The 21,725-nt window shown below is 47.2% G+C and overlaps 1 protein-coding gene and 2 non-coding genes across 5 annotated transcripts in view; 1 reads left to right on the forward strand and 2 right to left on the reverse strand.

The window, feature by feature from the left end:
• The window catches only part of RPTOR (regulatory associated protein of MTOR complex 1), a 2,217,374-nt gene that overhangs the window by 555,083 nt on the left and 1,640,566 nt on the right, over positions 1-21,725 (reverse strand). The window lies entirely within an intron of this gene.
• On the reverse strand, positions 7,209-7,315 carry LOC147702417 (U6 spliceosomal RNA). The gene has a single exon (XR_015298498.1). It is a non-coding gene; the product is annotated as a U6 spliceosomal RNA (small nuclear RNA).
• TRNAA-UGC (transfer RNA alanine (anticodon UGC)) lies at positions 8,427-8,498 on the forward strand. The gene has a single exon. It is a non-coding gene; the product is annotated as a tRNA-Ala (tRNA).

Here is a 21,725-nt window from a genome sequence, read left to right on the forward strand (position 1 = left end):
ACTATTTGTGTTTTAGTTCCAAGACCGCTTTAGGATGGGGAACCTAGTTTATCTTGGCTACCGCAAAGTGGTAAAGGATGCTCAGCTGTTAAGCATGAAGGAGGTCAAATGTGATGGTGACTACTCGGTATTAGCTTCAAGAGAGCCTCCTGATCACTGCACAAAGTCCATATTAGAAACTCTCCAATAAGGAGGAGGAACAATAAGTTATGTTCACCCGACTGAAGTTGCTTCCAACAGAGCCCAAGGCACTTATTTCAGAAGTGATGAGCTAGGTACATACTTTGATAACCAATGGAATTAATGAACTAGAAAGAAAAGTGCTTACGAGTATGGCAATAAATTAGTTCAAAACTTTCCTTCATCACAAGGTAATAGTAAGGAAGATGGTCGGAGCAGGGCATCATGGTTAAATCATAAGGTATCGTTTACGAATGATCCTCTGATTGAAAGCCAGCGAGGCTAGCCGATTACTTTAAAAGGAAGTTGCGGAAGTTTCTCCAAATGGGCTTGACCTTGATAGGATGGTCTAAGAGTTTTCAGAAGTGCTATACCGTGCTACCTCATATTTGTTATATATACATGTTTTGTTATTATTTAATCATAGCATATTTACTTATGCTAACGTCACATGTGCTACGTATATATATGTCATCTACCTCACTGCGATTGCTTGCTAACTGCTTATACATATGTTAACCTTGTTTCCTTTTCTTATTTCATGTTAAGCGCTCTGATACCCACGGGTCTTGTTCGCGCTATACAAAACTCTATAATAAATAAATAAAACCTGAACATGCTGTCCTTACTCCCAAAACATACCAGAAAACCAAAATGTGACTGACCAGGACTTTGTGTCATGTCAGCACTCAGCATAGGGTACTGGGTGTGTCCCACAACCCCACCAAAATTCTGGAACAGGTGAAAGATACGGAAAAAAACCCATTGGGGTGGGGAGTGGTAGTCCCAATTTATTATGACACCCTGGCAGCTTTATCTGACAGTGCCATATGGGACAATGAGACATATGGGAGGGAGAGGTGTGGCGCCACTGCCAGGGTGACTGACTCTGGAATCTGGGGATCATGGTTCGATCCCAGGGGCTGGCGGCAGATTAGCCCAGGCACCATGTGACTCTGGGCAATAGCTTGCTTAATCTTCCTGACGGCCCCCAGCGCCTAGAGACCCGAACGGGTGATGGTTTGCGCTTTACAAATGTGGGTTATTATTATTATTATTATATGTCTTCTTAGCAATTTGTACTACATCATCCTGGTGAAAAAGGTAGCAGGGTATGAAGTGTGACTCAAATTTGAGCTGTCTGGTGGAGATTTCTGAAGATGATGATCAAGAAATGCGTTACTTACCTGTAACTGCAGTTATCCAGTATTGGTATCTTTCACAGATTCACATGCCTGAATCATTCCCCGTCGTCGGGATGGGAGTCCCCGGTACATAAATAATGTCCCATTAGACATATAGAGTAATAGGCCAAAGGCCCCACACTAGTAACGTATCCCTGTCCTTTTGTAAAAAGGACCAAACTCTAGAGAAGAGCCAATCAGCTATCACCTCCCTCTAGAACCCTCCTGGAAGGAGCGCCTGTCCCACAGATTTTCATAAGCACCGTGCTAAGTAGGCGTACTACTGAGAGAATTAGAGGAGTCCTTCCAAGGAAGGTTTGCAGGGTTGCATGTGAATCTATGAAAGATACCAATACTGGATAACTGCAGTTACAGGTAAGTAACGCATTTCTTATCCAGTATTAGGGTATCTTTCATAGAGTCACATGCCTGAATCAGAGTAGCAAGCAATGATGAGTACATTTCGGATGGTACAGTATATACAAATTCACCAGATAATAACATATCAAAGTGACAAATATCAAACATCAAAATGTAAGCAAAGATACCATCAAGAAATAAAATAGAGAAATGTGCGTATACAAGAAAGGATGGTGGGATGAAAAGATGGCTCCCCTCTATCGAAATAGATGACGAAGTACTGCTTGTCCCACTGCAGCATTCTTCATGAGTTCTGTATCCAAGCAGTAATGCTTGGTGAATGTATGCAGCATCTTCCACGTTGCCGCTCTGCAAATGTCTATGATAGGCACACCTGCGAAGAGAGCCGTGGATTTAGACATCACTCTAATGGAATGGGCCCGTACTTTAGAATGCAGGGGTTGCCCAGCCTGCTCAAGACAGAAAGTAATAGCTGCAGAGATCCAGCGAGAATTACTTTGTTGAGTGAGTGGAATGCCTTTTCTAGGTCTACTGTAAGCCAGAAAGAGCTGGTTCCATTTGCGGAAGGTTTTTGTCTTCTCAATATAAAACTTTAGGCATTGTTTAAGACCCAGAGGGATGCAGAGTCCTCTCTGCCATAGAGTGAGGATTTGGAAAGAAAGAGTGTAAGACTAAAGGCTCGTTGAGATGGAAGTCCGACGGGACCTTTGGTACAAATTTTGGGTTTGTTTAAAATATCACTCTGTCTTGTTTGAATTGCAGGAAAGAATCTTGAATTTAGAATGCCTGGAGCTCACTTACTTGTCTTGTTGAAGTAAGGACGAGAAGGAGTGCCGTTTTCCAAGAGAAATACTTAAGATCAGCTTTGTGTATCGGCTCAAAGGGATGTTTCATGAGCTGAGCAAGAACTGTGTTGAGCTGCCTAGTAGGAGGTAAAGTTTTCACAGGAGGAAAAGTCCTGAAGAGGCCTTTAAGAAAGTGTTTGATTAATCTGTCAGACCAGAGAGAAGGGCCAGCAGAAGATCTTCTGTAACGGGATATTGCCGCCAAGTGAACCCTGATGGAAGCATGAGCAAGACCTGAGTTCGCCAAAAGGAGAAGGTAAGGCAATATTTGTACTGGAGAAGAAGAAAAACCTCTTCCACTTTAAAGAGTATGTCTTGTTAGTACGGTCTGCTTGAGCCCGAGCTAGAATGGCCCTACAATCCGGCGGAATATTTAGATTCTGAAATTCTTTGAACTCAGGAGCCAAGCGGATAACCTGAGAGATGCCGGATCCGGATGCTGGGCTTGCTGGTGGTGCATTGTGAGGAGAGAAGGGAACTATTTCAACCATATTGGCTGTTCCAGAGAGAGAAGGTGAAGCTCTGTGAACCAATGTTGGCGTGGCCAAGCTGGCGCTATTAGAATGAGTGTGCAAGGCTCTGCTTTCAATTTCCTGAGGACTCTGGGAATCATTGGAAACGGTGCAAAAGCGTTTGCAAAGACGTTGCACCATGCGATCGAAAATGCATTCCTTAGAGATTCATTCTGGGGATGCCAGTTTGTGAAGTGTTGGCATTTGGCGTTCTGCCTTGTAGCTAATAGATCTATGAGAGGAGTGCCCCATCGTGAGGATATTTGGTTGAGGATCCCCTGGTCCAATTCCCACTCGTGACACATCTGTGTCCTGCTTAGTGAATCGGCCAGAACATTGTCCGTTCCTAGGACATACTCCGTCCAAAGGGAGATATTGTTCAGGATCAACCAGTTCCAGATTTTTTGCGACTCACAAGAGAGTGTTAGCGAGCGAGTCCCTCCCTGCTGGTTGAGATAGTGCATTGTCGTGGTATTGTCCGTATGCACAAGCACTAGAGAATTCTTGATTCTTGGAAGGAAAGCTTGAAGGGCGAGGAAGACCGCTCGTAGTTTGAGGAGATTTATATTAAGCTCATTCTCGAAGGGGGACCACTTCCCACTTATCTGCAGTTCTTGTAGGAAAGCTCCCCAACCTCCCAGTGAGGCGTCTGTTGTGATGATATGCTGCGAAGCTGGAAGCAGGAAGGGCAAGCCTTGAGAAAGGTTCTGAGGACAAATCCACCATTGCAGAGCCTTGACCATCTGAGGGGTTATTCGTATGATATCGTCGAATGAACCTGTGCATTGGACCCATTGCGCTGAGAGCGCTTCTTGGAGAGGGCGCATGCAGAGACGGCAGTGTGGAACCAGTAAGATACATGATGACATAATTCCGAGTAGGGATTTGAAGAGGCGAACTGTTAAGGACCTCTTGGATGTTATGGGAATAGCCAGTGACAGAAGCTTGTCCTTCCTTTCCTGTGATGTAAAAGCTTGCTTCTGTTTTGTGTAGAGGGTAGCGCCTAGGAAATGTATACGCTGAGAAGGCAGAAGGACTGATTTGTCCCGTTTGAGTCCCAAACGATTGAAAAGCTGTAGACAAGCGTTGGAAGACCTGGACGCGTCTTCTAAGGATGGTGCCTTGATTAGCCAGTCGTCCAGATATGGAAAAACTTGATGGAGTTGTTGCCTGAGATATGCAGCCACTGGAGAAAGGCATTCCGTAAAGATGTGTGGTGCAGACGTGAGCTCGAAAGGTAGGACGCGGAATTGAAAGTGCCTGCCCGCTACTGCGAACCTTAAGAACTTTTTGTGATTCCGGTGAATAGGGATGTGAAAATAAGCATCCTGAAGATCCAAAGACACCATGTAATCTTCCTCATCTAGAAGTTGTAGAACCTCCTGGACTGTCACTATACGAAACAACTGCTTTTTCAAGAATTTGTTGAGGGATCTGAGGTCTAAAATTGGTCACCATTTCTTCTCCTTTTTCTGTATCAGGAAAAAACGGGAGTAAAATCCTTTCCCCCGTTGAGAAAGAGGAACTCTTTCGAACGCTCCCTTCTGGAGCATAAGAGAAATCTCCCGGAGAAGTATACTTAGATTTTTGTGAAGCATAGGTCGGGGAGGGATTTGGGGAGGGATGTGAATAAATTCTAGTGAATGACCGATTGGACTAATTGTAAAACCCTCCAGTCCGTTGTAATTTGCTTCCAATTTGTTGAAAATGGGAAATTCTTCCTCCAATTTTTGAGGGCGGAGATGAACTGGAGACTGGCTGAAGTGAAGGGTCATTGCCGTCAATCAGTGCCTTTTTGTTGACCTTTACCATGAAAGGATGATTTGACATAAGATGACTGCTGCTGACGCTGTTGATACTGTGGTCTATGCTGTTGGCCAGAAGAGTAGGACGACCGATATTGGTAATCACCTCTAAAAGAGGACTGCCCTCTCCCTCTTGATCCACGAAAGGAAGGATTTTTGAATTGGAGGGTTCCCAAAGCTCTGGCTGTGTCTGTATCCTTCTTTATACTTTGGAGAGCCTCATCAATTTGTGGCCCAAAAAGAAACTGGCCATTATTGGGCATATTCAAGATCTTCGTTTGTATTTCAGGTCGAAAAGAAGTTGCCTTCAACCAACCTGGTCGTCTTAATACTGCTGCTCCAGCCAGCTGACGAAATCCAGTAGACGCAATATTCATTGCGCAATCTAATTTTTCCGATGCTGAGCGTTCACCTTCAAGCAATATCTTCTTTGCCTCCTCCTTTGAGTCTTCATGCAAGGCTGCCAGATATGGAGCTATGTCTGCCCATAACTGCCTATTGTATCGCCCCAATAGTGCTAAAGCATTGGACGCTCATACTGTCAATGCGGACATTGAAGACACACGCTTTCCGATGTTATCCAACCTTCGGCCTTCCTTATCCGACGGAGCTGTTAATGCCCCGGTTACTTACCGGTAATCTTCATTACTCCGAGTATAGTCTTCCTCGCCACATGAGTTACATAGTGAGCATCAGCTCCACGACAGAACCCTCCAAAGCAAAAAAAGGCCTCCCACTCCCTCCCAACATGGCCGACCAGTCCCACCTGACCTCTATAAGAGGCGGGCCGGCCCAAACCAACAGCCTGAACTACCAAGCAAACAATGAAGCCGATAGCTAGACAGGGAGGGGGGGAGGGAACTCATGTGGCGAGGAAGACTATACTCGGAGTAATGAAGATTACCGGTAAGTAACCGGGGCATTACCTCCTCGTTAGTCTTCCTCGCCACATGACTTACATAGTGAGCAAATACCCAAGCCAAAAAGGCTTCATTGACCACCATAAGAACAACACCACACGGTGATGCAGAGAAACCAACACAAGGTTGATGTAGAATAAATGAAAAGAAAACAGGGATCACAGGAAACCTGAAATCAAGACATAAAGGAAAAGTAGGCCAACCAGGAGCCGCAGCTCCTGCACTCAGAACGGCCCCAGTGACGTCCCCCGGGACTGAAAGTGTTCCAAGAACAAGGGGGGGCGACCACGTCGACGCCCGACAAATCTCCACCGAGGAGACACCCATGAAGGGGGCCCAGGACACCGAGCCACTCCCCGTGGACCGACCCTGGACCCCCGCCGGATCCACCGAACCCAGCGAAGCGTAGGAAAGGATGATAGCCTGTGTAAGCCAGCGAACCAAGGTGGAAAGAGAGGGCTAGTGGCCCGAACGAACCGGGCCAAAAGACACAAACAGGCCACCCCACCGGGAAAGGGAAGACGTGCGGCCAAGAGAAGCCAAAACAGCACGCCGGACAACCAGCACGGACAAGAGAGGAACCATGTCGGCAGGGAAAACGGTAAAGACACCACCCGAGCCCGGGACACCAGGGAAGGAACCCCGGGAAGGAAACGGGGGACATGCCGGAGGAACAACCTGTCCGGCAAAACCCGCAAGAAGGGAGGGGAGCGGAGGCACGACCCCCGCACGCCCATCCGCCCAGCAGACACCACTGCCCCCAGGAAAAAACCACCTAAAAGGTGAGGAACCGCAAGGCCACCGAGGCCAGGGGCTCAAAGGGCGGACCCTGAAGAGCTCGTAGAACGAGAGAGAGAACCCAAGGGCGGAGACTGGCCGAGCGTCCGAGGGCGACGGAGAAAACAACTCCGGAGCCAAGCGAGCCACCAGGGAAACCAGCCCGTCGAACACCGGACTGCGGAAGGCCCGCAAGGAGCCCACCGGGCCCACAGGGAAGAAGGGTCCACGCCCAAAGGAAAATCCCTCAGCCAGGACATCCAAGACCCGCAAGGGGTCCACGGAGGCGGGGTCAGCACCAAGCCAACTGCCCCAACGCGAGAAGGAAGCCCAGTGCCGGGCACAGGAGGAGAAAGTGGAAGACCTGCGGGGAGCCCAGCAGCAAAACCACAACACCAGAAGAACAACCCCGAGCAATCAGCGTCATCCGCTCAAGAATCAGGCCTGCAGAAGGAGTCAGGCCCGCAGAAAGAGCCGGCTCAACACCGACTCCGGGAGCGGGGGACCCAACCACGGAACGGGAAGATCCGGGATCGGCCAGTAGGCCTGAACCGTCCGCTCGCACAAGGAGAGGGTACCAGGGGCGGCGGACCCCGCCGGGAACCCTAACATGGAACGCTTAACGAATATGCGTGACATCCCAGCGTGGGGGCCAAGCGAAACTTCTCAGCATCGTCCCACTCCCAGTACATGTGCTGCCGAAGCGAGCACCCAGGAGCACCCCGGCCCTGCCCAAGCGAATCCAGCAGAGGACCCGTGGCAACCGTGGGAACGGGGGAAATGCGTACAGCAGACCGAAAAGGTCAAGCGAAAGACAGGGCATCCACCCGGACCCGGGAGGTGAGAGTAGAACCTGGGCAGGAGGGCCGATTCCCCGAAAGCGAACAGATCCACCGGGGGCAGGCCGAGTCGAGGCACCAGGTGCCGAAACACCACCGGGGTCAGGGCGAGACAAGGCAACGAAGGAAAGAGCCGACTCAGTCGATCCGCCTCCACCTAGTCGGAACCCGGGGGAAAGACAGCCCGAAGGGACAGGACCGGCGACACCTACACCACCAGGGACCGACCCGACCCCGACATGGGGGCCTTGAAGCATAGGTGCCAAAGACGGCAGGCCAGGAGGACTGCCCGCAACTGCACGAGGAGCCGCGCGACTGCAGGAGATCACAACGACCCCCAAACGACCCGGCGCCAAAGGACGCCCCCCCTGAATGAACCAGAGGGAAGTACCGGGTCCAGGCACACGGCCCCCGAAGGAGGACAAGCCCGAGACGGGAACCGAAGGGACCACCGCACCTAGAGCAGGGAGCCGACGGAGGAGAGACACCGCCTGACGTGAAGCCTCACCCACGAAAAATACGAGGCCGAGACGAATCACACGTCTAGACCGGGAACACCAAGACCCCCACCCGGCGAAGAAGCCGGACCCTACGAGAAGGAGACAGCCGCGCTGTGCACGCCGCGTCCAAATCGCCGCGCAAGCAGGAGAATGCCGCGCAAGACCGATGAAGGAATCATCGGTCGCACCTGGTGGCAACCCAACCCCGCCCCCGAGAGGCGGGAGGCGTCCGGAGCCAATACCAGCGCGGCAAACCGTCGCGGCCCGTAGGGGAGCCAGAAAAACACGAAGGGAGGCGGCAGCGACCAGCGCCGCGTAACTGAGCCCCAGGCCGGCCGGAGAGGAGCACCCGGACCCGGCCAGCGTATGCAGAAAAACGAGGTAGGGCCGAGCCCGCCTCCAGACCGGTACGCGCCGCACGCCGAGGCTCACCACCCCGGCCAGGCGCAGAGTAAGTACCGCCTGTAGGAGCGCCGTTGACACGGGGATGTCGCTCAGTGGTAGAGTGCATGCTTTGCATGTATGAGGCCCCGGGTTCAATCCCCGGCATCGCCAGACTTTTGCCATGCTAGTCTCGGAGTATGGCAGAAAACAAGGCTGGCTATCAGTATAAAGGAAGAGATTGTAATAGCAAACGCCACACATTGAATGGAGCAGCAGGAGACAGTAAAAAACATACACTGAGAAGCACTCAGGAAGTTAGGCTGTAGGGATTAAGGAACTTAACCGAGCACGCCTGTCACTTAGCACGTAGTGCTCACTGAAGCGCCCCCTGGGCAAAGGCATGTGAATGAATCCCTACCCGTAAACGGGTGTAGCACAACCCCATAAGTCCACAAGCAAACCCTTCGGGACCAAATATGCACGGCAACCCCCACTACTCAGGGGACGCCCGTACAGCAATTGAAAAACCGGGAATAACCCGGGAACACATGCGTCCAGCGCATAGAAAGCAACCGGAGCCCTAGCACACACACCGGAGAACCTCCAGCGCCGGACCCGAAGCCCACAACGGGCAAGGGCCCTATAGCAACGACCGGGGGAGGCACGGGGATGCACCAACACCCCACCTCCCCGGCCGCCCCCCCCCCCCTGTAAACCCCTGGCACGCTAGAGCAGCACCTAACCGGCCCCACAGGACCGGGGGAAGGAAGAGGGGGGGGGGGGGTTCGTGGTTTAAAGGCACCAGGGACCGCTAAAGCAGGATCCTCAACCCAAAAACCCAAGGGCCAGCCAACGCCGGGCCATCTTACCTGTACAGCGCCTCTGGAGAGAATCGCGCAGAACAAAAAAAACAGGCTGTTGGTTGGGCCGGCCCGCCTCTTATAGAGGTCAGGTGGGACTGGTCGGCCATGTTGGGAGGGGGTGGGAGGCCTTTTTTTGCTTTGGAGGGTTCTGTCGTGGAGCTGATGCTCACTATGTAACTCATGTGGCGAGGAAGACTAACGAGGAGGTAATGGGGCAGTAGGATTTTTGGACTTTCTTTGAGCCGCCTGTGTTATAACCGAGTCCGCCTTGGGGTGTCCTATTAAGCAAGCTGGAGCAGTATTGGGCGCTTTGTATTTTTTATTCAGACGAGGCAATACTGGAGGCACCGAGGAAGGATTATGCATAATCTTCACACCCTGACCCCATAAGTATTCTATTATGGGTATAGATCTGACCAACTTCTTGAAAGGCTCTTTAACATCATACAAGAAGCGATCCTGTTGGTGGGAAGTCATGGATATTTGAAAACGTTGAGCTGCTCTCTCAACAACGTTATGGAACCCCCCGATGTCTTCAGGTGGTGAGTCAGCCTGTGCAGGCACTGGAGAAGCAGGACAAGGAATGACAGTCGTCCCATTCATCATGGTTAGACTGGGTGTCTTGAAGTTCCCCCTCTTCATGCTGATCTTCCTCCTCATCATCATCAGTAGATTGAGGATGCGCCAAAATGATCGGTTCCGGCTGTAAATTTAAAGGTGGAGGCCGTGGTCTTGGTGGTGGAGACACCGCCAGGTGTTGAGATTTAGGAGATGTTGGAAACCTCTGTTTGTACTCTGTAATGAGTTATTGTAAGTCCGAAACCAAGGAAACTGGAAGGCAATCCATTGGTGGAGGAGGCGGTTGATATTCTTCCTCCTGATCCTGGTCTTCCGCATATGAACTTTCTTGATATTTTACTTCAAGTTCCGAGGGGTTTGTTGCTGTTTGAAACATGCTACCCTCATCCGAATCATCCTCTTCCAGAAGACATGCTGGAGGCAGTGGTTGGACCCTACTTGGAGAAGTTAGGGCTGGCGTCAACGTTTTCTTCATAATTTTTAGATGCACATATGTGATTTTCAGATTTGAATCTGTCGTCGTCAACGAGCCCGTGGATGGTGTGGTCGTCGACGGTGAAACGTCGACAGGTGTCGTAGTCGATGGAGTTATCGTCGACTGAGCCGTCGTCAACACTGCCGTCATCACAGGTGGAGATCTCGTCGACGGTATGGTCTTAGTCGACGGAGCTTTCGACGATGGAGGGGACGTCGAGCTCTTAGACGACCCAGTCGTCAGCGATCGCAGCGTTGACGGTTGCTTCGACGTCGACGATGTCTTTTTGATCTTTATTGTCGTCGACACAGTCTTACCTGCCGTCAACGATGGAGTCGTTGTCGAGGATAATGACTATGTCGCAACAGAGTGGAGACAGTTGTCGCCGACGAAGTGACACATAAGGCCGTAGACACAGATCTTCTCGTCGTTGAAGTTGCCGTCGATGATGTCGTCGTCGACGCAGTGGAAGAAGGCTTTTTAAAGGTGGGAACTTCCTGAGAGGACACCTTCGATGGTAGAGCCTTAGAATCGACCTCTGAAGACTTTTTAAGTCTCTTCTTTTGAGGAGGCTGTGACGAAGGGCCCGGAGAAGCCACCTCTGCTCTTTTTTGAGAGGATATTGAAGAGCCTTCACTCTCCTCAGAAGATTCCCGATGGTCTCTGTCTGTAAGCCTTTATAGCCATATTAAAAGGCGTCCCTTCCGATCTTTGAGGGTTTTAGTGGAGAATGTCCGACATACCTTGCAATCTTTAGAAGAGTGGTCCGGATAAAGGCAGTAGAGACAATCTTGATATTGGTCATCTACATGTAGTCTCTTCTTTCCACAGGAACCACAGGGCCTAAAAAGTTCTTTCTTAGGTGTCTCAGCTATGAGAATACCAAGGAACTTCAGTCAGAAGATGAAATATAAAGCCAGAAAAACACTGGAAAACCAGATGAGAAGTAAACTGAGCAGAGCTCAGAGGAGACTCCCTTAGCACAACGTGGGGTAGAAAATCCGAGGGACAGGAGCTCCTTTCAGGAGGGTTCTAGAGGGAGGTGATAGCCGATTGGCTCTTCTCTAGAGTTTGGTCCTTTTTACAAAAGGACAGGAATACATTACTAATGTGGGGCCTTTGGCCTAATATTCTATATGTCTAATGGGATATTACTATATTTATGTACCGGGGACTACCATCCCGATGACGGGGAATGATTCAGGCATGTGTATCTATGAAAGATACCCTAATACTGGATAAATTCAGGTTTCACAAAAACATTTATTACAAGTATACCCATTTATAAAACATTACAAAATATTAAAAACAATTTACAACTCCTTAAAACCGATAGTATAAAATATCTAAAAAAACACCCAAATGCAATAGTTCTATGTAGAAATGACCTATGTGTGGGAGCAGCCTACCCCGCCGACCACCCAAAAATGGAGGTAAATTTGTGAATGTGAGTTGCAGAGGAAAGATGGTTGAGAGCGGTGTGTAGGGATGACAATGCTGAATATCTAAAGTTGTGTGGAGACATGCTAGAAAGCTTCACAGTGCGGAGCCCCGTGAGGGTGCTTCCGCACCAGCAGACACCCAGGGTGCAGAGAGATTGTATGGGGTCTTACCTGCAATCCCAGTTCTCTCTTAGGGTAATCTCCATTGAAGTCATAAGCATTTTAATAGCTCTGCCCACATGCAGGAATCCCGGAGCACTTATCCATAGAATATCTTCATAAGTGGAAACGTTCACCTTTCCTCAGGAGGCCTGTAGAAACACTTAAGAAAGCACATATTATGCAGCCTATACATACAGGCTATAGTGGTGCAATACGTCAGACTGTACTTCCAAAAGTGTCAAAATACCTATATAGATGTGAAATTTTGAAGCAAATATTCTACAAACAGCTTAAAACTTTCCCAAACTTTTTTTGTAAAGGTAGAAGAAGAAGGATAGCAGGACTGTATAGCACCATAGGCTGCTATTATGTGAGTTTTAAACAGTGTCTTAGCATTTAAGGACCCAGAGACCACCAGTAAACCATCAAGCCTAGCGGGTGGCAGTTGCCAGAGTTCTTGCAACGAGATGTGTGAGTAATAGGTAAATCCAATGATTTATTCTCTCATGTTCACTGGGAAGGCAGGAGGGTTGCTTATGACTTCAATGGAGATTCACCTGAGAGAGAACAGGGATTACAGGTAAGATACCATACATTCTCTCTTAAGGGATCTCCATCGATAGTCATTTGAACAGAATAGCAAGCCCATCCCCATCAAGAGCATTCGAAAAAACAGAGGAGTGACAATATGATTGAATTAAGCAAATACATTTCTGAGAGAGACCTGTCCTACTTGAGTATCTGCCCGAGAATCCAAATCCAAACAATAGTGCTAGGTGAATGCGTGAACAGCTCTCCATGTAGATGCTTTACAGATTACAGCTATAAAAACATTACTCATCAGAGCGGAAGTAGCTGCTTTGCCCTTCTTAGAATGGGTCCTAGGTCTAGTTGACAAAGTCTTGCACACTTTTTGATAGCATAACAGGATGCAAGACACTATCAATCGGGAAATGGATTGTTTGGAAGTGGCTAAACCTGTATGGACAGGGCCATAATTAAACAATTGGTCCGATTTACTTATATCACTTGTCTTATCTAGATAAAACTTCAATACACGCCTCACATCCAGGGAATGAACTGTTCTCTCAGCCAGGGTTGAAGGATGATGAACAAAGGTTGGTAATGAAATCGTCTGATTGAAATGAAAATCCCAAATAACCTTGGGGAGGAATTTCGGGTGAGTCCTCATAACTACATTGTGAGAGTGGAAGACTATGTATGGTTCATGAGAACATAATGCCTGGACTCCGTTAACCCAATGAGCTGATGTGATTGCTACGAGGAAAGCGGTTTTCCATGGGAGATGCTTCAAGGATGACCTACAAATGGGTCCGAAAGGATGCTGTATAAGATGAGAAAGTACAATGTTAAGCTCCCAGGAAGGGGAAAGACGCCTAATGGGAGGGAAAACCTTCAACCCTTCTAAAAAAATCCTTGATTATGGGAATTTTGAAAAAAGAGATTTGCGAAGGACATTTTCTGTAGGCAGTAAGGGCTGCCTATAGAACCTTTATGGAAGAGAACTGCAAGCCAGATTTTGCCAAATGGAGAAGGTAGGGACGAATGACATCCTCCTGGCAAGTCGTAGGGTCTATGTTCTTGGACAAGCACCAGATGCAAAATCTGTTCCACTTGAAGGCATATGCTGAACAGGTTGACAACCGTTTAGCCTCCTTGAGGATGTCCATGCAGTCTAGTTGCAGATTCAAGTGAATTGCACTAGCTCAGGAGCCATGCTGTCAAATTCAAGGAGGAGAGATTGGGGTGAATCATCTGGCCTCCAAACTTCGTTAGCAGCTCTGGTCTTGATATGTGGTTGCTCTGATGGCTGAAGGTGGTCCGTGAAACCCCACTGACGCGGCCACCTTGGGGCTATTAAGGAGATTCTGGCTCTAGAGTAGGAGAGTTTAATGAGAGCTGCCGGGATCAGTGGGAAGGCGTAGAGAAATTTGCTATACCAGTCGATTCATAGGGCTCTCCCCAGAGTCCCTGTTTGGAAGTATGTGGAGGTAAAGTCTTGGAATTGTTTGTTTCCTGTGGTGGCAAATAAATCGATGTGCAGAGCACCCCACAGCTTTAAGATGTCTTGCACGATGACGCATTGAAAGACCCATTCATCGTTTTCGTGCAGCACTCCATTGAGGGCATTTTGTAAACATGGGAGGCGAGTTGCTGTGATTCGCATGTTCCTAGCTATGAGTCATTTCCAGATTGACTGGGCTTTGTGGGATGAGGGTCTGGATCATGTTCCCACCCGCTTGGTGAAGTAGATCATGGAGGTTGTCTTGTCCGTCTGAATAAGTAGAGACTAGCTCTTGAATGATGGCTAAAAAGTATTTTAGCGCTATGTGGACTGCCCAGAGCTGAAGAAGAAGGATATTATAGGTAATTTCTTTCGGAGACCACGTGCCTTGAATTTGGAGGTGATCCATGTGGGCTCTACACCCAAGTAGTGATGCATCTGTCATTATGATCCAAGAGGGAACCTGTTGGTGAAAAAACATCCTCTCAAGCAGGTTGGTTCGACAGCACAACCATTTTAGAGACTGCTTTGCAAGAGAGTAGAGAATGATTTTATCCTCCCAATTGCTGGTCAATTGGTCTCACTGATCCTCAAAACACTCCTGAAGAGGAAGCATGTGGAGTCGTGCATTTGGAGTGAGGAAGATATATGAGGCCATGGAGCGGAGGATAGATGACACTGATCTCACTGTGGGATGAGTGGCTTTCATGAGAGTATGACATTTCCGATGGATCGATAAAGAGTCTATCCTCCACAGGACACACTCTTGCCTGCACAGTATCGAAAGTGGTCCCTAAATACTTATGAGTCTGAATCAAAGTGGAGGTTGACTTGCTGTAGTTGATGTGATGACACAACCGTTGAGGGATATTGCATGTCCAGTTGTGATGCAAGTGGGCTTCCTGTGTAGTGGGAGCCTTGATTAACCAACCGTCTAGGTAGGGGTAGACAAAGATTCCATGTTTCCTGAGGTGGGCAGCTACTACGACCATGCACTTCGAGCAAGTTCTGGGTGATGACTTGAGCCCAACGGAACCAACTGGTACTAATAATGACCCGGTTTCATGACAAACCTCAATAATTTGTGATGTTTCTTGGCGATTTGTTCATGAAAGTATGCGTCTTGGAACTCTATGGAGCAGAGCCAATCTTCCTGGTGTAATTGGGGATAGATCTGATACAATGTCAGCATCGAAACATTTCTAGCTGAATCAATTTGTAGGCTAATTTCAAGTCAAGAATGGGTCTGAATTCGCCTGGTCTATGTTTTTTAACAGAAAATATCTGGAGCAAATGCTGGTTCCCAGTTGTTCAAGAGGAACAACCTTCAACACATGCTTCTGCAGCAGGATATTGAAGCATTTGCAGATGGCGATTGGATGGGTTGGTGGTATGGGTGGTGGAGGACTTGTAAATTTGAGACAATACCGATTTTAAACAATATTCCATACCAAGGCGCCTTTTGTGATTTTTTTGGCCATTTTTCCAGAAATTGAGAGATGCTTCCCCCTATCAGAGTGGGTAATGGAAGAAGGTAAAGGAAAGTTCATGGCTTGGTGGCAGTTGACCCCCTTGGGTGGATCTTCCTCTAGGGGCTGCCTGTGCTGCTGATAAGGTCGTCGCTGCTGTGGTTGCTGCCGACCTTGATACCAGTGAGGGATAGGTACCCTCTGAGGGTAAAACTGGCACTGGTAGGGCTGAAGAAACATTTCTATTCTTTTTGGCCTTTCCTACCGCCATAAGAGTCTCCATCTCTGACTTCTTGCAAGCCATCTCATTGTCAGTGTGTCTGCCGAAGAAGGAAGAACTTGAACATGGAATGTGTTTGTAAGGCTAGACCTTGACAATATTTTTGTGCCGCCAACAAGGAAGAATCAGCGGCAGCACTGATGACCGGCTTGGAAACCATGAGGTCCTCATTGTCTATTTCTAGGAAGTCTTCCTGTTGTTCCCTGGGAAGATTATCCACAAACTTCTGAATAGACCCCCAGAGTGCTTGATCATATTTGCCTAGGAAGGCACCTGCACTGGCCGCTTTCATGGTGGTTGCGGCCGTGCAACAGACTTTACGGCCTACAGAGTCCAGGTTCTTGCTCTCTTTATCAGGTGGTATAGGGGAAGCAGGAGTAGATGCATGGTGATTTTTGGCCGCCAATATGTCCACTGAATACGGAGGTGGTTCTGAGTGGAGGAATATAGGATCCTGCTTGGGAGGCCCATATTTTTCTGTAGCCTCGAAAGAGCAGATTTAGCTGAGGTAGGAGTCAAAAATAATTCCATCGCTGGCTCTAAGAGGCCTGGCACTAAAGGAAGGAATGGTCTTGACGCTAACCGGTGGTGAAGCTTCTCGAATATTACTGAAGTAGAAGGCGAAGGTACCGAAATCTGTATATTGAGCTTCGCATCTCCTCTTACTAGGATCTCCTTGAAGGTGGTGATGTCCTTCACCGGAGAAATGCGAGGTGGTGAGAATCTGATGGAGACGGCGAATATCTTCCTGTAGAAGGGGAGGAAGTATATCAGGACCGTTGCCTAGCTCTTGTGTGTGATCTGCATCTTGATCAAGATACAGTACTTCAGCGTGAAGAGCGCCTAGAAGATGGGCGTGAAGACGACCGCCTGGATCTGTGGTGTCTGAGATTGCGCAATGGCGTGTTCTTGAGTGCAAACTAGTCTTTGTTTCACAGGCAGTGTAATTGGCACTGGTGGAAGTGGCACTGAAGGAAGTGGTGGATTAGGTGGTGGAGGTAGGTGTGAGGAAAAGATGGTGGTAGAGGAGAATCCTGCAATACTATTGGTGAAGAGGGGGAGTACACCCTTGAGTATTCGGAGCCTGAAGATGAACAGATGCATCTTCTCTTTCTCCTCTTTTCCCGTTGTGTCCTCAACATCACCTTCATCGACGTCTCAACGTTGATATGCTCCTTGACACGAACTCCGACACCTAAATGTCAATCCTGTGATGCCTCGATGTTGACCTGCTCCTTGATATTGACAGGCCTACATGCCTTGACGTGGACACACTCGTCGTCGTCGTAGTCTTAGGCATCGACCTACCCTGTCTCGACGTTGATCTTCGCTTCTTCCTCAACATTGAACCAGGCTTGGAAGGCGAGCAAGTTGGAGCCGCACCATGTCTCAACATCGATCCTCTCGACATCACCCAGGAACTATGTTGTTTTAGGGCTGGATCCCTCTTTTTGGACCTCTCAAGCCCTTTAGAGGTAGATGGCAGAGTCCTGGTAGAGGACTGACCCTCTCCTTGTTCTGAAGTCCCATCTTCAGACTGTGCTTTCTGCCTGCATCTTTCCTCAGTGCCAAAGAAGCGAATGTTCTCCCTTTCCCTCAGGGTGAGTCTTGAAAACCTCTTGCAGTGCTGACAATTTTCTAGAACATGGCTTATTGGAAGGCAGAGAATGTAAATGTTGTGAGGGTCTAATTTGACCTTCTTTTCCTTACGGGCAGGACATTTGTTAAAAAAGAAATTTTATTGGACAAAACCCACAACTTTCTGTAAGAAAAAGGTAGAAAATGCAAGGGAGAGAAGAAAAACGTCAAATTCAGTTGTTTTAACAAAATTCCCCAGGTAAAAGGCCTAAAATACTCAACTCAGTGATCCAAGATTCTGTCACCAGAAGCCGGAAAAAAGAACCGAGGCGACTGCCACCTGCTAGGCTGGTATACTGGGTATCTGGGTCCTTAACCCCTTGCATGGTGATGACGGCCCCCATCCGTCATGCACTACGGCGCTCGTGTGCTGATGATGGCTGGGGGCCCTCAAACCCGCCCAATCGCGATTTTGCCGCACAGGCGCAGAATCGCAGCAGCATGCAAGGGGTTAAAGGCACAGCTGTTTAAAACTCACACAATAGCAATATCGTCCGCATAAGCGGTTATTTTCAAGCAGTGGGGTCCGAAGCTAAATGGGATTATCTTGGGCTGAGCCAGGAGTACAGATAGAAATGGCTCCATAGAGATTGAAAAGAGCAAAGGTGATAACGGGCACCCCTGGCGAGTGCCCCGTGCTATAGAGAAAGCAGAGGATAGTAGACCTGAATAGCTGATTTTAGCCATAGGTTGATCATATAGGGCCCGAATCCAACTAACCATATTGCCCCTGAGACCAATAAAAGACAGAACCGACCACAGATAATCCCACCCCACTCGGTTTGTAAAAGAGATGTAAGCTGTTAATACAATATTTGCTTCAAAGGGATACATATGTTTCAGTATTGAAACCCTTTTGTAAGTAAAATCTGAAGAATGTTACCACTGTAGCGTATGTATAGGCTATATAATATGTTCTTTCTTTAGTGTTTCTACCGGCTTTCCTGAAGAAAGGCGAACGTTTACACTTAATAAGCTATTCTATGGAATAGTGCTCTGGACTTCCTGCATGTACGCGGACCTATTCAAATGCTTATGATTATCAATGGAGATCCCCTAAGAGAGAATGGGGCTTGGTGCAGATGTGTAGAATGTCCTCTCCCTTTCCCCTATGCCATGTAAGAGCTACAATCCCCCTAAGTGGGCACAACTTCCTGGGTCTGGCGGCGGTGTGAGGACTACGGGAATGTGGCTTGTACCTATTGCTTTGTCCGCCCTTATCTCCTTTTACCCCCCTGCTTTCTCCCCTCCCCTGTTGGCGCACACCTCCCGCTCTGATACGCCTTTCTATTTGTGGTCCTGTTGCTGCTTAGACTTTTTTTTTTGTTCTTTACTTAAAGATTTGTAGCTTATTTGCTGTACAATAACATGTCCTGCTGAGTTGGGCGAATTGCTATGTTGTTGCTGTGAACTCCTTTCAAAAGTTGGACAGCAGTTGGGCATATGTTCTATTTAAAAGGAGGAGACTCCCAGCTCATTTGTTATGGTGTGCTTAATACATTACCCTACTCAATTTATCATGGGATGTTTGAAAATTGACACCTGTCTTGCACTATGTTATTTTCAATAAAAACATGTTAAAAACTACGTATTTGCTAAAAGTTCCAGGGCATAGGAGCGACTTAAAGTGTAATTTTATGAAAAGAGAAGTATTTAATTTTTTTCCTAATATCCTTAAACAGCTAACAGTCAAAAAAATGTGGGATAAAGTGCATTACAATTCATTAAGCAGATGCAATTTCATTTATTTGAATGTATCTTTTTACTAAATATTGCCAGCAAAAAAACGGGCTTACAACGCAACCAATGTTTTTAAAAATAATGTTTCATGGTGTTTTATGCAACCTAAGTTTTAAAACGCTCAATGTGGGTGAGGGTAGTATATGTAAAAACTGAAATACATCTTCACATTCTAATATCCCCACAGTCAGGAAAAGTGAGGGTTTATTTATTAAATATTTTTTATGATTAGGTTTCTCTTAGGCAGCGCTTGCGCTGTCTCTACGAGACATGCTGTATTCAAAATGTTTTCTTTGTTTGCCCTAATTGGCAGGGCTTGCCATGTTTGCTTTATTCGCCCTAAGTTTGCCAGGGTATGCCCATATAGCTGGGTTTGAACTGGGGTGGTGAAGTGAGCTAAAGAACGATGATGGATTCAACCCAGATCTGTGACTGGGGGTGAGAGTTTGAAAAGTTTCAGCGCTCCGTCCATCATCTTTATTCAGGATGTGGGCATAAAACTCCGCCCACTTTCCATCCATCTTTTTAATTGGCTCCTGTCCCTGTCCTTTGTAAAAAGAGGCTTTTTATTTGTCATTAGGCTTAGTAGTCTTTCCTTAGTACCGCCTTGTCTCTTCTTGTAGCCTCCCATGAGGACACCCCCTATTACATGTGTTGTTACTCCCTAGGTTGTAATTGCAGCCTCAGACCACTATTTTCTTAAAGGGCTTCAGGCAGGACACGCACCTGGTCCTAAGCAAGGCTGGCAGCGGTTACTTTACTCACTAGCACAGCTCACATTTATATGAGACCTTGTATAAAGTTTCCTTCATCAGCTCCACACAGAGTACGACCTAAACCGGAATTAATATAATAATTCTTTTGTCACATTTCAAAGCTACTTGTATATATGAACATAGCTATTTAAATGTACTTGTGGTATTGTCTTGCATGCAATGTATTATGGGTAGGGTGGATTTAGCCCCTTCGATGCTTATGACGGAACGGTTCCGTCATCAGCGTCGGTTGGGCTGTGCTGATGATGTAACCGTTCCGTCACGACCACGCCCGTTTTTCGAACCTTCAGCACAGCGCAAAAATTTACGCTGCGCTGAAGGTGTTAACATATCTTCTGCAGGGTGCAGTACCATATGTGGACAAAAGAGGTCCCATTGGACCGCTTTTGCCCACATATGGTACTGCACCCTGCAACATGGCTAGGTAAAAAGAACATTGGCGAGACCGATTGCATTTCCAATGCAATAGGTGTTGCATTTGTTAAAGTTAGAGCTGTTGGCGCTGAAAATGACAATGCTTTCTACTTTTGCTTTTTTATACCATTGGCAATAGTGCTATACAAATATAATAACTCCACTGCAAACAAAAAAACATAAGTAAAAAACATTGTTATTTTCAAAGCCAACAGCTCTAACTTTAACAAATACGAGAGCTATTGTTTTTAAAAGATTTTTAATAAGGAGAATTTTTAATGACATTTTGGATGGGAATGGCTCGCAGATTATAATATTGTCCATCTTCTTCTGACAGTCTGAGCATTTCAGTTGTTTTACCTAAAGATACAGCGCAGCTCCCCGCACAATTAACTGCTTCTTTCCAACAAATATACAATATTTTTACATTTTCTTCTATTGACAGCTTGTTAAAATACTTAGAACTACGTCATCCTGGTAGAAAAGCACAAGGGTATGAAATGTGACCCAAAATTGCGCTGTCTGGTGAACATTTCTGAAGAGGTTGATTGGGTTTGTGGAAACCCACACAGTTCTTGACAGGATATATACCTCTATAAAAAAAAACAGATTTCCATCTCCAGTTTTAGCAAGGCTGCTCAAACAAACAACTGCTTGTTTAGCTACTTCTTCAAAGTCCGCCTAGAGGCTCCTTGTTGAAGACACTTTTCCAGTGTCAAAAGTAGAGCAAGCCCAATTCATTCTCCCCACGGGGAGTTTATGGAGACAGGTACATGAGCTGGAGGTGTGAGCCAGGAGGACAATAAGTTTTATCAAAGGTGAGAAAACATGTACCAGTGACAGTTTACACATTTGTTTGGTTTTTACTGACACATAATATTAGAGTGGCGTCTGACTACTACTACGATTGGTACAAGAGTTTGAAACAGTTTTCCGCAGAACTGTAGTCTGATGATAAACTCTCCTACTCTTTCAGAAAGAGCACAGCCTAGTGGATCTGGGCTGGGGTGCCTCCTTCACAGTTGGCATTCCTAATGGTAGGGGGGGTTGCTTCCATCTGGCCTGTGATAACGTATCATCCTCTAGCAACGGCAACAGTTGTTTGCAATCTGGGCTTTTATGTGAATTCTAATCTTTCTCTCAAAACCAGTAACTTTTTCACGGATAAAACGTCTTCAGAGAGTGGTAACTTATCATGACAGTTCACGTACCAGTTAACACTCTTTAGTATCGGTGCGTAAGACCAATGTCATCTATCTAGTAGCTCGTGTAAAACTTTTGCAGAGATCACAGCCGGCACAGTACGTAGCAGCATGGCTGCTTATGCCAGACAGCATGACATAAGCCCTATAATACTCACCTTACACTGCCTCCCAGCCTTGAAATGTTGTTCGTAAAACCTTAAGCATTGCACACAGGGACATTTATAAAAAAATGTAAGCTTTCTTTGTATGCCAGTTTTGATGGGAGAAACAAGCTTCAATTAGCCCAACTATCGTTACTCCAAGAACTAAATTCAGAAATGATATATTCA

The sequence above is a fragment of the Lissotriton vulgaris genome, chromosome 7 (genome assembly GCF_964263255.1).
Source record: "Lissotriton vulgaris chromosome 7, aLisVul1.2, whole genome shotgun sequence".
NCBI classification, from domain to species: Eukaryota; Metazoa; Chordata; class Amphibia; order Caudata; family Salamandridae; genus Lissotriton; species Lissotriton vulgaris.